The sequence below is a fragment of the Schistocerca americana genome, chromosome 6 (assembly GCF_021461395.2).
Source record: "Schistocerca americana isolate TAMUIC-IGC-003095 chromosome 6, iqSchAmer2.1, whole genome shotgun sequence".
In the NCBI taxonomy this organism is placed as follows: domain Eukaryota; kingdom Metazoa; phylum Arthropoda; class Insecta; order Orthoptera; family Acrididae; genus Schistocerca; species Schistocerca americana.
In genome coordinates, this window is record NC_060124.1 from 224,032,946 (window position 1) to 224,052,349 (window position 19,404).

Here is a 19,404-nt window from a genome sequence, read left to right on the forward strand (position 1 = left end):
TAGCGTGACAATTTGGGCGGCCCTTAACTGACACCGAGCGAGGTGGCGCAGTGGTTAGACACTGGACTCGCATTCGGGAGGACGACGGTTCAATCCCGCGTCCGGCCATCCTGATTTAGGTTTTCCGTGATTTCCCTAAATCGCTCCAGGCAAATGCCGGGATGGTTCCTTTGAAAGGGCACGGTCGATTTCCTTCCCCATCCTTCCCTAATCCGATGAGACCGATGACCTCGCTGTCTGGTCTCCTTCCCCAAAAACCAACCAACCTTAACTGACATAAGTTCAGTAACAAACTGGAATGCAATTTAAAGACACTCAAGTAAGAGTATTGTGAAACACTTCATCAACAATTTAAGCAAACACGCCCACATAATCACTCGAGTTCATACGTAAATCAACCAGGGCACAAGTCAGTATCTCGACACGCGACGTGGGAACACTCACTGCTCAGCAGGACAAGCCAGAATGCGACGGAAAGAAGTCTCGCTGTAACTCCACCAGATGAAGATGCATCAAACTAACAGCTCACCTTTAACCATGTTAATCCAAATGCAGCTAATAAGCTATTGGCCAGAATAACAGCACTCCGTAGCCACAGCGTGAGGAAGGTTGAGCTCGTAAACAGGACCAAGGACAGCGAGTCACTGCAGCACCTCCAGTTTCGCTGCTCGGCCGGCCTCACTGCGACTGCCACACTCACACCACTTGCCGACGCGATTTCCGCGATCTTCCGGCGTCGCTCCGCCCAGGCCCGCTCGTCTCTCTCTCTGCCCGAGACTCCCTTTCGGCTTCCCGCACGAAGTACCAGAGGGCACACCAACCAGCGCACCCCAAAGCGAATCGAAAGAGATCGAACACACTATACCGGAACAATCAAATCGCAGGACCATAGGGCACAGTCCTCCTTCATCACATAGTTCGCAGTATATCATGTGGGAAAAGGGTAAGCTGAGTTTCACAAGAGTGATGCTTTCCAAAAGCATTCTGATTCGTGGACATAAGCTTCCGAGTCCCAAGAGAGTTTATTATATTTGAACTGAGAATACGTTCAAGGATTCTGCAGTAAACCGAAGTTAGTGGTATTGGTGTGTAGTTTTGTGGGTCCGTTCTTTTAACCTTTTTTGTGTACAGGTGTCACGTATGCTTTCTTCCCGTCGCTTGGAACTAATATTTGCGAGAGATGTACGATAAATGCATGCTAGGTACGAAGCCAATCTCGTAGAATAGTCTTTGTAAAATCGAATTGGGATTCCATCTGGACCTGGTGATTTTTTTTTCAAATATTTGTGTTGTTTCTGCTTATTAGTATGGCGTACATTCGGGAGTCTGTCCGTTGGTCAAATGACGATATGTTTCTACGATTCTCGTGTGTGAACGATTTCTTGAACGTGGAATTTAAAACTTGGGCTCCAGTCTTGCTGTCTTCAACTGACACACCAGACTAGTCAACAAGGGACAGAACGGATGCCTTAGACCCGGTTTTACATACGAGCAGAGTTTTCTCGGGTTCTCTGCCGGCTATTTTGCTAAGGGGTGACGGTGCCGGTTGTTTTATGCTTCGCGCATAGATCTTTTCACACAACGACGGAGCTCTATAAACCTTTTCTTGTCGTTCTTGGTGGCCATTGCAAGGGAACTCGTGTTACTTATGAACCACGATCTATCCACCGTCCGGAAAATGTTGATTTTGGAACTCGCGCACTGCAAGAGCTTAGTGAGGAAGTGCTCCATCTTCCTGCAACCATGCGTTCTGTGAGGCCCCTTTCCACAAGCTGAGCTATCAACCCTGTTTTTAATACGTGTAAATAATGTGCATAATTCAAAAAAGTGTGCTCCAAGCAGATTTCATCGCTGTCTGTGTCATTACATGAGGCGGGTACCTTTCTAACTCGTCTGTGTAATGAGGGATATCTTTGTCTCAAACGACAATATGTTCAGCACGTGAACTGCGATTATTGACACATTCACCTGAAATAATAACCATCACACAATTCACTGCGTTCGGAAATTGACTTAACAAAGCATGTATGCTAAAACGGGCTCATTCTGGTATGTATTGAAACGTCCCCTTTTGAAAAATTATATACGACTGTGCTTAAACTGACACACAATGTTTTTAGCGCAACGCAATCTGACTTTCAATAATCCCTACAAAAGAATAGCCCTGACTAACATTAACCTATACCTTTCACAAATCACTTACCTCACAAAAATCTTCGTTACTCGAAATACTGCAATATAACGAGCGACACTACTGCCAGCTGAATAAAAGATTCTAACTACTGAAGGCACTAGCTACTGATAGGCATAGTTAGCAAATGAAAGATTTTGATAGAGAACAAATGATGTATTTACCTTAATAGTCATAATATATATAATGGTTCATGACATCCAGTCTTACAAATTTCAGAACTCCGCCATCTCTCTCCCCACATCCACCACTGCTAGCGGCTCACCTCCAACTGCCGAACGCTATGCGCTGTTAACATCCAGCTTCCCGACACTACAATGCAGACAACAATGCAAACTAGCCACAGATTGCACACAGCACAGTCAGTGATTTTCATACAGAGCGCTACGTGGCGTTACCAGTAAGAAAACCTAAACAGCCTACTTATTGTCATTGTGAAAAAAATTGTAACAAATATGTATTGGCCAGTGCCCAAAAGAATTTGTAAACTTTTTTGTGGAAAGCATGGGGGCTATGTAAGTAGGTTGTTTAGGTTTTCTTATTGGTAACGCCACGTAGCGCTCTGTATGAAAATCACTGGCTGTGCTGTGTGCAGTCTGTGGCTAGTTTGCATTGATGTCTGCCATTGTAGTGTTGGGCAGCTGGATGTTAACAGCGCATAGCGTTCGGCAGTTGGAGGTGAGCCGCCAGCAGTGGTGGATGTGGGGAGAGAGATGGCGAAGTTTTGAAATTTGTAAGACTGGATGTCATGAACTGCTATGTATATTATGACTATTAAGGTAAATACATCATTTGTTCACTTTCAAAATCTTTCATCTGCTAACTATGCCTATCAGTAGTTAGTGCCTTCAGTAGTTAAAATCTTTTATTTAGCTGGTAGTAGTGGGGCTCGCTATATTGCAGTAGTTCGAGTAACGAAGATTTTTGTGAGGTAAGTAATTTGCGAAAAGTATAGGTTAATGTTAGTCAGGGCCATTCATTTGTAGGGATTATTGAAAGTCAGATTGCGTTGCGCTAAAAACATTGTGTGTCAGTTTAAGCACAGTATTACATAATTTTTCAAAAGGGGACGTTTCAGTATCTGATAACTCGTTCACAAACGTGGATCGAAAAGGTTTCACCTTAAGGTCTTTTCTGACGTGATTTCACATTGTTGTCTTCGGTGTACTGAGATCCGCAGGAAATTTACATGCAGATTTCATTTTTCTCGTGTCTTGCTCCTACCACTCCGCGACCTCCTTTAACAATGCGAAAAGCAAAGACACCTCTTTACCAACCCAGAAATATTACCTTCCGACGTAGAGCCTTATTAAATCTTATCTGGGATGTTCCCATAATCTGTCTCACTGTCTGCCCTGTGTTGTCGTTAGTGCATCCACATACCTGTCCCCAAACGATTCTCAGTAGTGTAACAATGACCTCTCACACCTCAATGGCTACAAATTAAGACTAAGACAGCGGCTGCGAAGACATGTAAACATGAATTCCAACAATAGATTCTCACAATCGATAAGAAGTAACATAGTTACCAACATGCGTTTGCTACTAAAGAGGGGTTACAGGGGTATGGCGACTTCTCGTACATCCTGTACTTACATCTAGTTGGAATTGATGACTATATTGAATCAGTGAGTAAACTGCCGACAGTCTGTTTGTTGTTAGATGTTATAATCGTATAAGTTCTACTTGTATAGAAGATTTTCGTGTAATATTTATGACAGCTAGTTTGACAGTTTATTCTCGTTGATGCTTCACGTTTGCAGTGTATTTTTTGCTAGTCAGTGATGTTAGCTGTGTTTCATACATATCATAATTTTGTTATGATTTGTGTCAATGGTAGCCTTTGTTTTTGTTATTATTTCCTGTGTTTTTGATACGTTCTCGTTTGCTAAAATTTCAATAACATTCTCCAGATAATTTTTATGTTTGACATTGAATTGTTTATGAAGGGTATTGTTTGTACGATTTTTTTGTGGGCATATATGTTTCTAATTCCTCCAAGCACTTCATGACAAAATCTTTTGGTATTCTGTGTAGAACCTGGAATGAATTTTCGATTGCTCTTCCTTGTGGTTTTGGTTCTTAAGAAAAAGCTAAAAGCTTGATTGATTGTTGTTGCAATTTCTTGTGCCTCCTTTGAAACTAATTGTCAAATTTTATCGAGTTTGACCGGTATAGAATTTAGCACAGTTGTTACACTAAATTTTATGTATGTCTGGGTTGAGAAAACAGTGATTTTGGTTTTTCCAAATCGAATATTCGTTTTTAGAATGTTGTTTGATCAGAAAGAAAATATTGCGGTTCTTTTGTTTAAGATGTGATTTATTTTTTCGATTTTTGTCCCAAGAGTGTTAATGCTGTATATCCTGCTTTGTGTTTTATTTTTATTGCTAATTTTATGTCGTTGTGTATGGTTTTATTTTTAGCTTTCATTTCTTTTTCATACAGTTTGTGAACTATATTTGGGTTGAATTTATGTAGTTAGGCTATATATTGAGTAGTGTGAGCTCACTTCGTATTGTTTGATATTAGAATAAACAATTAACCACTCGAAACCAAGAAATACAAAATGAGCTCCAGTATATAGCCCAAAAAATAAATTCTACCCGAATGTAGTTGACAAACTGTATTAAAAACACACCAAATCTAAAACCAAACCAGACACAAACAGATAAAATTAACAAGAGAAAACATAGATAAACAAACCGCAACAAATGTACAGTTAATATATTTACACAAATCTCAAATAAAGTAAAGCAGATCTTAAACAAAACAACCATGAAAGGAGCTTTCTGAACAGATTGCAATCTAAAAGTGAAACTTCGTTCTGGAAAAATCAGTCACTGTTTTTATCACCTAGGTACATATAAAATTTCGTGTCATCACTGCGCTAAATTCTGTCGTGGTCAAACTGGCGGATACAAGAAATAGCAATAGGAATCAATGAAGTTTTTAGCTCCACCTCAAGAACCAAAACCACAAAGCATAACATATTGAAAATGCCTTTGCAAAGTTGTACACAGAACGCCAAAAGGATGTGCCATGAACATCTTGGAAGAATTAGAAATATATGCGCACACAATATATCATCCCAACGATATCCCTCATGAAAAAATTGATTCCAAACACAAAAATTATCTAGAAAATTTTATTGACAGTTTAGTAAACGGGAACCGATAAAAGAAAGCACAGGAAATAAAAAAAAACGGAAGACAACCATAGGTACAGGTTGCAACAAAATTATAGTATCAGTGAAACGCAACTAACGTCACTGACTAGCTGAGATTGGTCTGTAAGCAAAGCATCACCGAGAGTAAATTGTCAAGCTAGCTATCAAAAGTATTTCACGAAAATATTCCTTACAAATTGAACTTACGTGACTATGGCAATGCAGCAAAAAATAGACATTTGATAGTTAGGTTACCAATGCAATGCGGACATCTACTCCAACTAGATGTAAGTATTTTTGTAATGTCACCTTTATGTGTAAATTTCACTACTGGCCATTAAAATTGCTGCACCAACAAGAAATGTAGATGATAAACGGGTATTTATTGGACAAATATATTATACTAGAACTGACATGTGATTACATTATCACGCAATTTGGGTGCATAGATCTTGAGAAATCAGTACCCAGAACAACCACCTCTGGCCGTAATTACGTCCTTGATACGCCTGGGCATAGAGTCAAACAGAGCTTGGATGGCGTCTTCAGGTACAGCTGCACATGCAACTTCAACACGATACCACAGTTCATCAAGAGTAGTGACTGGCGTATTGTGACGAACCAGTTGCTCGGCCACCATTGACCAGACATTTTCAATTGGTGACAGATCTGGAGAATGCGCTGGCCAGGGCAGCAGTCGAACATTTTCTGTATGCAAAAAGGCCCGTACAGGACGTGCAACATGCTGTCGTGCATTATCCTGCTGAAATGTTGGGATTCACAAGGATCGAATGAGGGATAGAGTCACGGGTCGTAACGCATCAGAAATGTAACGTCCATTGTTGAAAGTGCCGTCAATGCGAACAAGAGGTGACTGAGACGTGTAACCAATGGCACCCTATACCATCACGCCGGGTGGTACGCCAGTATGGCGATGACGAATACACGCTTCCCTTGTGCGTTCACTGCGATGTCACCAAACACGGATGCAACCATCATAATGCTGTAAACAGAACCTGGATTCATCCGAATAAATTACGTTTTGCAATTCGTGCACCCAGGTTGGTCGTTGAGTTCACCATAGCAGGCGCTGCTGTCTGTGATGCAGCGTCAAGTGTAAACGCAGCCATGGTCTCCGAGCTGATAGTCCATGCTGCTGCAAACGTCATCGAACTGTTCGTGCAGGTGGTTGTTGTCTTGCAAACGTCCTCATCTGTTGACTCAGGGATCGAGACGTGGTTGCACGATCCGTTACAGCTATGCGGATAAGATGTCTGTCATCTCGACTGCTAGTGATACGAGGCCGTTGGGATCCAGCACGGTGTTCCGTATTACCCTCCTGAAGCCACCGATTCCATATTCTGCTAACAGTCATTGGGTCTCGACCAACGCGAGCAGCAATGTCGCGATACGATAAACAGCAATCGCGATAGGCTACAATCCGATCTTTACGAAGTCGGAAACGTGATGGTATGCATTTCTTCTGCTTACACGAGGCATCACAACAACGTTTCACCAGCCAACGCCGGTCAACTGCTGTTTGTGTATGAGAAATCAGTTGGCAACTTTCCTCATGTCAGCACATTGTAGGTGTCGCCACCGCCGCCAACCTTGTGTGAATGTTCTTACAACCTAATCATTTGCACCTCACAGCATCGTCTTCCTATCGGTTAAATTTCGCGTCTGAAGCACGTCATCTTCGTGGTGTAGCAATTTTAATGGCCAGTAGTGTATGTACACGTGACCAAACTCGGCAAGAATGTGACATCTACAGGTTTACTTTAGAATGGCGCTATAGTCAAAACAATGTTGTAGGAAAGAAGAAACATTACTCCTTAAATTGATGCCTTTTATCTGGAATTATTCAGTTTAAAATGTCACACAGTAACGTATTCTTTACGACTTGGCCGGCCGAAAAGAAAAAGGTCCAATGTGCCTTGGAGATATCGTTAGGATGCTTCAAATGGGGAGGAACCATCTGGAATCAGGAAGAAGTGTGACGAGTGTAGCCCAGGAGTTTTGAATTGTTCAGAGCATTGATTCACGTGCTTGGTAAGCGTTTCGAACCACTTGCACTCCTGCTGGAAGGACGCCGGGTGGTCGACACCGTTGAACTACAGCTGAAGATGATCGCTAAATGGCACAATAGGCAAGAAGGGCCCCCATCTCAAACAGTGGGTCAAATGGCAACCACATTAAACACGACTGCAAGGCACGCAAACTCAAGCTTCACGGCGGCACGGCGACTGTGTGGGGTTGGTCTCTTTGCCCGACAACTGATATATTGTGTTCCGGAGGCACTGTATTTGATCGTGGCAAGAGTATACGGGTGGACTAGCGAGGTATGGGAATCTTGCGCTCTTCTCGGATGAAAGCAGATTCACTCTGAGTAATTATTCTGGACGTCGCCACATATGGCGAGAGATGGGAACACGTAATGTACCCACGAAGATGGTCGAACGCGATCGTTTTGGTGGTGTAGGTGCTGTCGTGTGGCGAGGCATAAAGTTGAATGGGCGTAGTGACCAGATCTTTGAACACTTTACACTCACTGCCAGCGTTATTCTGAAACTGCATTCCTTTCCTATGTGCGTCTTGTCAGGGATGCTGAAACTGGATTCCTTTCCCATGTGCGTCTTTACAGGGATGCATTCCGCCTTCACCTCATTTTCATGCATGTCTGTGCGCGAGTACATTGAAGAGCGCAGGTAGAGGAGCTGTTGGCACGAGATGATATTCGGCGAATGCACTGGCCTGCCCGTGCCGCCGACTTAAATCCCATCGGGGAGGCATGCTTCAGCACGTCCAGATGCACCAGCGACCATTGAGCAGTAGCCAACGGTCCTGGTGGAGCTTTGGGACGCCCTGCTACAAGAACTACGTACCAACCATGTGACCAGAGTAGGAGCACGTCGCAGAGCGTGTACTGCCGTTCGTGGTGGTCACACACCGTATTAAAGGGTTTGTCTCGGCTTTCGTAATGTCCAAAGACCATTATGAATCGCGGTGACTTCAGTGTGACAATTGTCTTTGAATAAAAGTGCAAATTTTTGGTCGTCTCATTTTGTATTTCTTTGAGTTATCTACTAGACTATACTGTAGCAGTTCTTCTTATTTATGGTCCAAGATTCATTGAGCTGTGTTACTTCGCAGTGATACATGATGTGAAAATTACTATAGTCGCTAATTTTCGGTACCACTGCATTATTACTGATGAAAATGAACACAAAGGGTTCAGAAGTAAATCAAGACCTAAGAAAGGTGCTAATCAGAACTACATCATGGGCCTTAGAATATGACCTACAAATAAATCAAAGAGATAATTTTCAGAAGAGATGATAACGTCCCATCGTAAGACACACCAGCCCTTAAAGAGAAAGTAGTAGAAATGTTACCGAAACTTAAAATATCAGAGTTACTCTCGGAAAAAAAACACTGACATCATTCAACAGTCATGTAAAAGAAATAGCAGCATCAGAAATCAAAGCAATTTCCAAGATCCAACACCCTCAAAGGTTCTCAATAACAACGGAAATGGGACTATTTAATAGTCTGTAACACCAATATTAAGTAACGAGTTCTACATAGTCTGGGACAAACTAAAAGTCAACGAGCTCGTACATTAGAGAAAGTCAAATGCCGTTATATGAAACGATTACTGGGTGCCAGAATCTATTCCACCCGCCTTTGATGGGAAAGATGCAGCAACATGTCGTTGTTTGGAATCGAGTGCTGCATTGTTGCTGTTGTTATTAAAACTATGAATGTGAACGAGCTATGTCTATCTCGCAAAACTGCGGCGAGTACTGTTCACTCTTTCCTCAGTTACTGGCAGCGCGGGGTAGCCACGCGGTCTAGCCCCACATTGCCACGGTTCGCGTGGTTCCCCCTGTCAGAGCTTCGAGTCCTCCCTCAGGCATGGGTTTGTGTGTCGTCCTTAGCGTAAGTTAGTTTAAGTTAGATTAAGTAGTGTGTAAGCTTAGGAACCGATGACCTCAGCAGATTGGTGCCACAGGAACTTACTAGCACCTCAGTTACTGGAGTAGCCTGAGAAATTTTACGGATGTGTGAGATGAAAGCATGCTCCATCTCTTTCATACTCGAGATGATTCGCGGTGACATTGAAAATAAAGATTACAGACGCTCAGGCCAACTTGAAACAAATTCAGCAAATCAGATATATGTCAATTAACTGTCATTCAGCTTACTGTGGCCAGCTCAGATGTTTAGTGCACCCCTCGGGAGCTACAGCTCAACAACCGCTGACCCAGAGAAAAAGTAACCTATCCGTATTGTCACGAAAATTTTAACTAAATGACAATGTCGCACAAACAGAATCGTCTAATTCAATGGTAATTAGTAGGGTCGGCCCAATCAAGCGTGAAAATACGGATACCACACCACATATCGATTTATTAATGACAGGAGGGACTATCTGTCTATAATGACAACAAGCGGTCACCATAAAAATTACGTTTATTATCGCAAAGTATCAAAACATGGGTTACACACAGACATAATCAAACGAGCATTTAATAAATGGAAAAGGGATTGTAATTGTGGAACATAAACTCGGCAGTCGGAGGTGAGCATGATAAAGACCTAATTATCAGAAGAATTCGCTAATACGGCCAATGACTACAAAAGCGATTAGCAGATTAAAGAAGTAACACGGAAAACTAAGTATGGGCGCAGACCGTTGGAATTGCTAAACAGTCTAATGAATCGCTGGTGGACCATGACTATGAACAATCGAACTACAAACATCACATGGAACATATAAATGGTACGATCTTATACACTGAAGCACAAAAGAAACTGGTAGTCATGCGTATTCAAATACAGAGATATGTACACAGGAAGAATATGCCGCTGCGCTCGGCAGCGCCTATATAACAAAAGAAGTGTCTGGCGCATTTGATAGATCGGTTATTGCTGCTACAATGACAGGTTATCAACATTTAAGTGAGTTTGAACGTGGTGTTATAGCCGGGGCACGAGCAATGGGACAAAGTATCTCCGAGGTAGCGATGAGGTGGAGATTTCCCCGACCGACTATTTCACGAGTGTACCGTGAATATCAGGAATCCGGTGAAACATCGAAGTTCCGACATCGCTGTAGCCTGAAAAAGATCCTGCAAGAACAGGACCATCGACGGCTGAAGAGAATCGTTCAACGTGACAGAAGTGCAGCCCCTCCGCAAACTGCTGCAGTTTTCAATGCTGAGCCATCAGCAAGTGCCAGCGTGCGAACCATTCATCGAAACATCATCCATATGGGCTTCCGGAGCGGAAGGTTCCCCTCGTGTACGCTTGATTACTGCACGACACAAAACTTTGCTCTTCGCCTGGGCCCGTCAACACCGACGTTGGACTGTTGATAACTGGAAACATGTTGGCTGGTCGGACGAGTCTTGTTTCAAATTGTATCGAGCGGGTGGACGTGTACAGGTATGGAGACAACTTCGTGAATCCATGGGCACTGCATGTCAGCAGGGGACTGTTCAAGTTAGTGAAGCCTCTGTAATAGTGTGATCGTGTGCAGTTGGAGTGATATGGGACCCTTGCTACGTCTAGTTGCAACTCTAACAGGTGACACGCACGTAAGCGTTCTGTCTGATCACCTGCATCCATTCATGTGCATTGTGCTTTCCGACAGATTTGGGCAATTCCAGCAGGACAGTGCGACACCCCACATGTCCTGAATTGTTACAGAGTGGCTCCAGGAACACTCTTCTGAGTTTAAACACTCCCACTGGCCACCAAACTCCCCAAACATGAACATTATTGAGCATCTGGAATGCCTTTCAACGTGCTATCCAGAAGAGATCTCCACCCTCTCGTACTCTTACGGATTTATGGACAGCCATGCAGGATTCATGGTGTCAGTTCCCTCCAGCACTTCCTCAGACATTAGTCGAGTCCATGTCACGTCGTATTGCGGCACTTCTGCGGGTTCCCGGGGACCGTACACATTAGGCAAGCGTACGAGTTTCTTTGGCTCTTCAGTGTATAAACTGACAACAGGAGAAAACGTGAAGTCTGAAGGCCTTTTCGGGGTTTTAATTCTGGATTTCCTTCGACTGCGTGTAAATAAAGATGCTAAACGATAAATTCATTTCTGAGCAGTGTAGCGATTGTCTAGCCCTAACTATGCTGTACAAGAACTAATTGTCTTACATAAAAATGAACAAATTTTTAGTGAGCTTTTAAAGTAAAAATGTAGAGCCAAGCTTCTATAACCATAAAATACCAACATTAAACTGTATTTAAGTTAATCCTTAAAGCATTCATAGCGAGCTAAATAGTTACGATATACTGTTCACACTAACAAGTGTTGACAAAAATCAAAATTATATATTAGAGTATATTGAGAGTAGTAAGTGAGATTGCAAAATGTATACTACCTACAGTACTGAAGGGGGCAGTATAAAGCTATTTTATGAGTAATCCCCCCCTCCGACGGACAAGAACGAATCTCTTATGTTACATATTAATAATGAAGTACTCTGTATTGATAAATAAATAATAATATGCGTTTTGTAACGTTTTACTGGCGGCACTAAACACGTGATACAGCGATAAAGTAGAAACTAACTTTCATGTAAATCGTATCTGTGACAATCATCGGTGCTATGCGATTGTTTTGTAATCCTCTTTCTTCTCTTGTTGATTGTCAAGTAGAATACACGTGCTATGTAATCTGTCGCTATCGCGCAATGGTTCCCGGGTTCGATTCCCGGCGGGGTCAGGGATTTTCTCTGCCTCGTGATGACTGGGTGTTGTTTGATGTCCTTAGGTTAGTTAGGTTTAAGTAGTTCTAAGTTCTAGGGGACTGATGACCATAGATGTTAAGTCCCATAGTGCTCAGAGCCATTTGAAGCAATAATCATTGTCACACTTAAACTTACTTGTATTGATCATTCTAACATTTCTTTCCTGATAAATGGAATATGAAATCGTAATAATCATCTTGAGGTTGAATGTCTTTGTCCGCGTTTGCTTTAATAATAGGTATGTTTTTGGATAGCGTCCACCTTTAGCAAAACACAATTGTGTTTTGCCAAAGTCGGACCCTATCCATGACACATGTGTTGAATTCGTAATATTTAACGGTTCGAACTGAGTAGGAGACGGCACTTTTGATGACACAATGATGAGGCGCCTTCAGTACTGAATCGTTCAGTATTGCATTGTTTAAACTGAACCTGCATTGTGTCATGAAATACGATAGCCTTGTTTTTAAACCACTTTTACGTGTGAATGGCAGTACTAATTAACTTTCACGGTGAAGTGTAACGCCTCCAACATTACACTTAGGCCGGTACTAAATACGGAACTTTAACAAAAGGCAATAATTTAACATGAAACATCGAAATAAAATACCGTATTTAAATAGTTTCATCATCCTGTTAAGGAAAGTACATCAGCTCCGTATAAGTCTTGAAGTGATTCCTTTCGATAATTATTCTGAATTGCGGATATATATTAAAAGATAATACAACAAAAAATTAAATAAAGTTTTGGGTTTTTCATGAAAGTCCCCCACGCCAATAGCTAAACGTGTTGAAAAATAAGATAAAAATTAGTAGAAAATGCAAATTTTTGGGATAGAAGAAATGTAAAAGGCGGGAAAAATCCACCATGCTACGTCAGAGAATTAAGGAGAGTGGCGTTCAAAATACTAGCTGAAATTACTTGGTTAATCGCTCGTTAATCGCCAAACCGAGCGATCAGCTGAAGGCGACATCACTGGGATGTGTCGCCACGTGAGGGCCCACTTAAAACTCTTTGACACGAGACACATTTTTTCACGATCGACTACTCATGGTGAGTGAGTCTGCTGCAACTGCGTTTTATTCCTGTACTGAATCTCACCCGTCAGGAGTCATCGGTTTTACTGATCTGTCGGCGCCAAAATTAGCTGTTGTGAAAGCTGTCTGCTGTACAATTTGGAATCGAATCGGTAAAACTGAGTTAATGTGGGGCTATGCTTCTTAACGTAGAAATACAGTAACAAATTTAAGGAACCAGCACTGATAATAGAGTTTATTAATATCCAAAGCGAAAATTACGTTGGATAGTGTTGACAAAGTTCATGCGACAAATACTCCACACCGCGTAGGACTACACAAATGGAAAGTGTCTTCTAACATTTCAGAACCTCAGCATAAATTTTCCCGAGAAAATATTTGCATAGAAACACACCAAATAATATTTAAAAGCCTTTTTCTCTTTTTAAATAGCAAAAAACATAGAAAACTATTCATCTCGCTTGATAGTTCTGAATTTTTCACTGTTGAGACAATTTTCATTAAGGAAAGTTTACCATTTATTGACATTCTTGCTTATGTACAGTGCCTTTTTCTTTGTGCATGTACTGGAAATGCAAATCTGTCTTCACTACCAGATATTTCGTCTCTTGTGGAAGAAAACACGTAGGAAACATGAAATGGTTTTGTTTATAGAGCAACGTTTTCTGCTCCCAGCCACGATTTTGTTTACGCTCACAATTTTCACGATGCAAACTGGGAAACGATTCTCATTTTCGAGTTCGTTTTTCCCTGTGCTATGCCATTTATTCATGCTGTTTTCAATGTGTGAGGTGCTTCATTGTTCTGCTGCTGTAGGTCTTCTTGCCAACAGAACAATGCAGCACATCACACATTGAAAACATTACAAATAAGTTCCAGAGCCGCCGAAATATACACTTGAAAATTGGGAATCATTTCCCCAAAAGCGTCGCGAAAATTAAAAACAAAAATAAAATTGTGTCTGGTAGCAGAAAATGTTATTTTTTGGAAGCGTCCGTTGTTTTTAGTTGCAGGCTTTTACCAACCATTTCAAGTGGGTAAAATAAAAAAAAATATCAAGTCGTCATGCAACCTTTGCAGTGATACCGGAAACAAAGCAAACCATGAAGCTAAAATTGAGAAGGAACAAATGCGCAAAGTTAAGTACTATTACATGAATGAGTACAACGAGAATTGAAGAGCTTCGTTGTTAGCAGACAGCACTGCAGTCTTCTGTTTCTGCGCAAAGGCAGTCTTTAGCACTATAAAGATTTTAGAAATCTATACTCGGTCCAGTAAATTGATCATTACTGTCATCGACCAGCTCGTGACGTTGTTGGCGGCTGATTTACACCACTCCGAGAGTAGTTGGCTTTGACCACAAAGTGGCTCACTTAAAACGGACCGTTATTAACGCGGCAATTATGTGATACGTCATTTCCATTATAACGGAAGTACCCCTACCACGGACTGTTAAAATCGAATATAAACTATTTTAAAACCCGAAGATTTGTCTGTTTTACCATCTACAAAAATCATTTACCTTTAAAGGTCTTCATTTCTGTTCAACCGATACTTCAAGGATAACAGGTCGTAGTAATAATCTGGGTAATGTTATTATTTTTACCTTGGCTGTCAGATTACTGCATTGTTCATACACGCCGTAGCGCTTCCACGTATGTTGAACTACAGCAGTGGGGATGCATTGGAAGTGACAGCTTATTCATATGTCTTCCCTGTCAAATGTGCGTACTGTTGTATATTTATCACTTTACGGAAGCTCTAGATATGCTTCTTGATGATGAATAAGGGAGGATCCACTTTGGGAATATAGCTCTGAAGTAATACATGTGCCACCTTAAATTACTTCAAACGACTGAATTTCTTGTTAGCAAAGAATATCTCATTTATGACTGTAATCTGTCTTCGGATATATTGGTCTGTTAAGTAGTATTGTTGATGGATCTGTATATTAAAAACAGTTTTACTCCGTTTTAACAGTTCGAACTCGGGGTACTACACTTATCAGTACATTTAACATCACACTCCTGTGTGTGTAGATGTAATAAAAGATTACTTAATATGAAGCACAACCGAATGCTTCAAGAACCTGCTATATCGAAAGCCAACAACTCCATTCTTTAGTTTTTATTATTTACTTTTATCCCTGCTGACTGAATTTTGCTATTGGAAGGCTCATGCTTGATGTGACTTGACTTGTAATTGATCTTATAGCTGGATATGTGGTTGGACAGTAGTTCCCTCATATACTGACAGTTATCATAACCATTTATTCCATATTCCCATCAAAATCCTCATTATACGGAAATTAAGTCCCATGCTTCTTGACAGAGCGTAAGGAAACGAGGCGGGAGAACCGCACCGCCGTACTAGGCAAGGTCCCAATGAAGGTGGTTTGTCGTTGCCTTCTTACGACCGTAATGGGGACGAATGACGATGATGATGAAGACGACACAACAATAGTCAGTCATCTCGGGACAGGTGAAAATCCGTGATCTCGCCGGAAATCTAACCCGGGAACCCCTGCTCGGGAAGCGAGAACGCTACCGCGAGACCACGGGCGGCGGACCCTGTTTATGTACAACTGGAAAAATTGAAAAGAATTAAACAAAATAAACAATATGTAAAATTGTAATATTAACAAGTCATACACTTTTTACATATAATATAATAACTGGGAACAAAACAAAAAGATATCAAGTATTTTTGGCTGATTAAATGTTACATTAGATCAGAAAATAAAACACTAAAAGTAGTAGTCGAGTTTCGTCAATTCGCAGCAGAAGTCCTGACGATGGCAGACTAGCTAAAGCGAGAAATTTTTTCCAGAAGAAAAGATAGACGTTAACACAAACATAAATTTAAGTACTATGAAGTCTTCCGTGAAAATATTTATAATGTAACGTCATACGAAATGAAAGGCGGACGGTGAACAATATAGACAAGAAGAGACTTCTTGTCTTTGTACTGTCGATCGTAACAGCTTCCTTGCCCAAGGGAAGCATTCATTCTCGTTTGAGGTATGGTGCCCGTTGCTACAAGAAAACATTTGTCTGAACCATTTTTGTTTTCTGACATCAGTAAACCATTTTTTTACTACATGATAAAAATTTCATCTGTGTAGTTATGTGGCAACGTGTATCGCTATTACGGTATTAGTATATTCGTAAAAAAATGGTATATCTCAGATTCTGTGGTATCTGGTCATCTTGACAGCTACCTGCTTAGACATGGCAGGAGTATATTTCTGTAAAGAACAATTTTTTTCTGGTCATAAAATATCGTTCTCCGAAATGCAATCACAACAAGAAACTCAGTGAAGTACGCTGAGGGCTATGTTCTATTTTCGTGTATTGTCTGCTAAAACGTAAAGAAGAAGATACTATTTTAGGATTAGTTTATAGAATCCTTTTCCACCCAAATTCGATTTTCGCTTTTAGACGTAAGATGTCCTTGATAATTTTTGACTTCTTTTTTCGGTTTTCCTGTTTGATATTTGGCACCGACCGCAGTTATGTCACCGAAAAATTCGTTTATGATTCGTAGTTGTGTTAAAATGCCGTTATCTTGAATTTTTATGAGCTATACTCTTTGCTGCATTTATTCTAGACGTTTTGTGTCCTCTATACTTTTATAATTATTAATATGTTAACGTGACCATTTAGCATTACAATATCAGTGTTCTAGATTACTTACTTTATGTCCAGTTTCAAAATTTTTGCGAATTATGGGATTAAAAGTTTAGTGTAGAATCCTGTTCTACTCTGAAGCGTGTGATATTTGTAGTTGATTAATTGACAATTCATGTAGTACAACAGGTGCTTAAATACAGGTCTTAAAACTACTAAAATTTAAAACTGAATGAAGAGACCAATAGTTGCTGAAGCTGTATACATTTAAGCCTATTAGGGGCACACACAACTGGTTTCGCAACTTTTAAGCTGCATCTTCTTGTTTATATCTGTACAGAAAATTATATCAATTAATGCTTTGATGATGGGGAAAGGACGTTGTCTCTCATGTCTTAAAGTACTGAGTGAATAAATTTAGTTCCTAACTAGATGTGTAATATCTTCTTCCATGTTTAAGTCTGTTCACCCAGTACTATAAGACGTGACTGATATTTTCATTTCCTCATTATCAGTTGATTAACTTATAAAATTTTGTGTTCCAATAAACACCAGAAGATGCAACTTAATAGTTGCGAAACTGGTTGTGTGGGTCTCTAATCAACTTAAATGATGAGTAACAGCGGACTATTAGACTTTTCATTCTGTATCATATTTTAATAATTTCAGCACCTGTATTGAAACACCTGTTGTACTGTACGAATTGTCCATCAGTCATGCATATCTCTGTAGCTGTGGTTGACCAAGTTTTAAAATTATTTGTTATTTGTAGTCTTATTTTGTTGTTATTACGTTGAGTTTGATGCAAACTGGATAGTCTGTGGTATGTTGTGGGAGGGGTAGGAGGAGGAGGACTGAACTAATACCATAAACGCTAAGCAGTCACAGTGAATTCGCTTTTGTAGACATATACTAATAGTTGCATATTTTTAATTTTGCCTTTTCTGACCAATTCTTTCAAAACTAAATCGCACAGTGATAGGGACAAGTAACGCATGATCTGAAATGCGCCTACTTGGATGAAGATGTGTAACCGCTTCAGGTAAAAATAATCTGTCTATACGTAACTGTTTTGAAAGTTGATAAGAAATTTATTCAACAGGTTCATTAAGAAGACGTATTCACTTGTAAAATGGTTAGCGTTGTAAATTATGTCCCCGTTTTTTCCCGCAGCCTAATTCCGGCAGAAAGGTTCAGTACATAATCTAACCACTAACTCACGCAGTTTAGTTTATGGTTTGTATGTAAAACAACTGTGTACCATATCCTCGTGTAAACTGTGATTTCAAGCGGACCAACCTGTACGAACGTGTGTGTATTTGTGTGTGTGTGTGTGTGTGTGTGTGTGTGTGTGTGTGTGTAGACACAAGGGCGTGAACATATCCCGAAAAGTCCACCTCGGCGGCAGCCATGTTTAACATGCAAATTGCTTATTTATCGCTCGTGCCGTCACTACTACGTAGAGGCCTAATAACCGCTTTTTTAACGGTTCACTTGCCGTAATTAGTTTTCCCCGTCTCGACAAGAGTAATGGAAAAATTGCTTAATTACGCCAAGGTAAATTTGGCGCCAGAATGAACAGCCTGGGCGCTCGGGTTAGGTATTGCGGTCAGCGCACCTGATGCGCGGAGATGAGATCCGCCAGCCATAAAACTTTTATCAGCCCAGCTGCAGTTTGCTCTCCGGGAGCGCTCTTTCCGGGGTTTAGGCGTGGAATGAGCTACAGTTGCTGATGCTCTGTGTGTGATGCGTAGAAAGCATGCAAGTTTCCTCTGTGAAAACTGTTTTTCTTCACAATTATTGCAGCTCATGACACACAGAAACTAAATGCAAAGTAGACAATTTCGTCGGGAAATTGCTACGCTATTTCCATGCGTGATTGTTTGTTGTGTAGTTAAAGCTCATCTTCTACACCTGCAGTCTGTTAGCAGGAACGACGTACATTAAAAGAGGTGTCAGAAGAGAAACTTTCTCTCAATTATTGCTCAGCTAACATTGTGAAAAGTGTTTAATGCAGTGGAGATTACTTTAAAATGCAGTAACATGATTGTGCATTCAATAAGACATGAGTAGTAACTGACGTCAGTTATAGCTAACAGTTGAGTCACAAACAAGCATCAAGTCTAACTAATGGAAATGACGAGCTAATTCACAACGTTCTCTTGTAAAGCAGCAAGTATCGAAATCTCTTGAAACAAACGATTATACAGTCATTTGTAGTATGGACCACTAAGGATAGTGAAACCACGAAAGCAAATGGAAAAGCAGGGAGCAGGCTGGGAGGAGTGGTAAGTTACAGAGGCAGACAGTATAAACAGTTCCAACCAAACTGTATTACAACACAATCCAGTAAGTGCTAAAAATACAAATGCAATTCAGGTAACGAATAAGACCTTCAAGTCTAGATCGGTAGCGCTGATAATGATTACTTAAAATGAAGTACTGAGAAGGAAACATATTATCATCCCCTTAAACCTTTAATATCCACTTGAACGGCAATTCGGAAAATCACAGTACAGGACGACGGACTTATTAGCCTTGAAATGCATAACATAAGAAAGTGTTGTGAGGTATCCAACATTTAACGAGTATTTGTGGAAA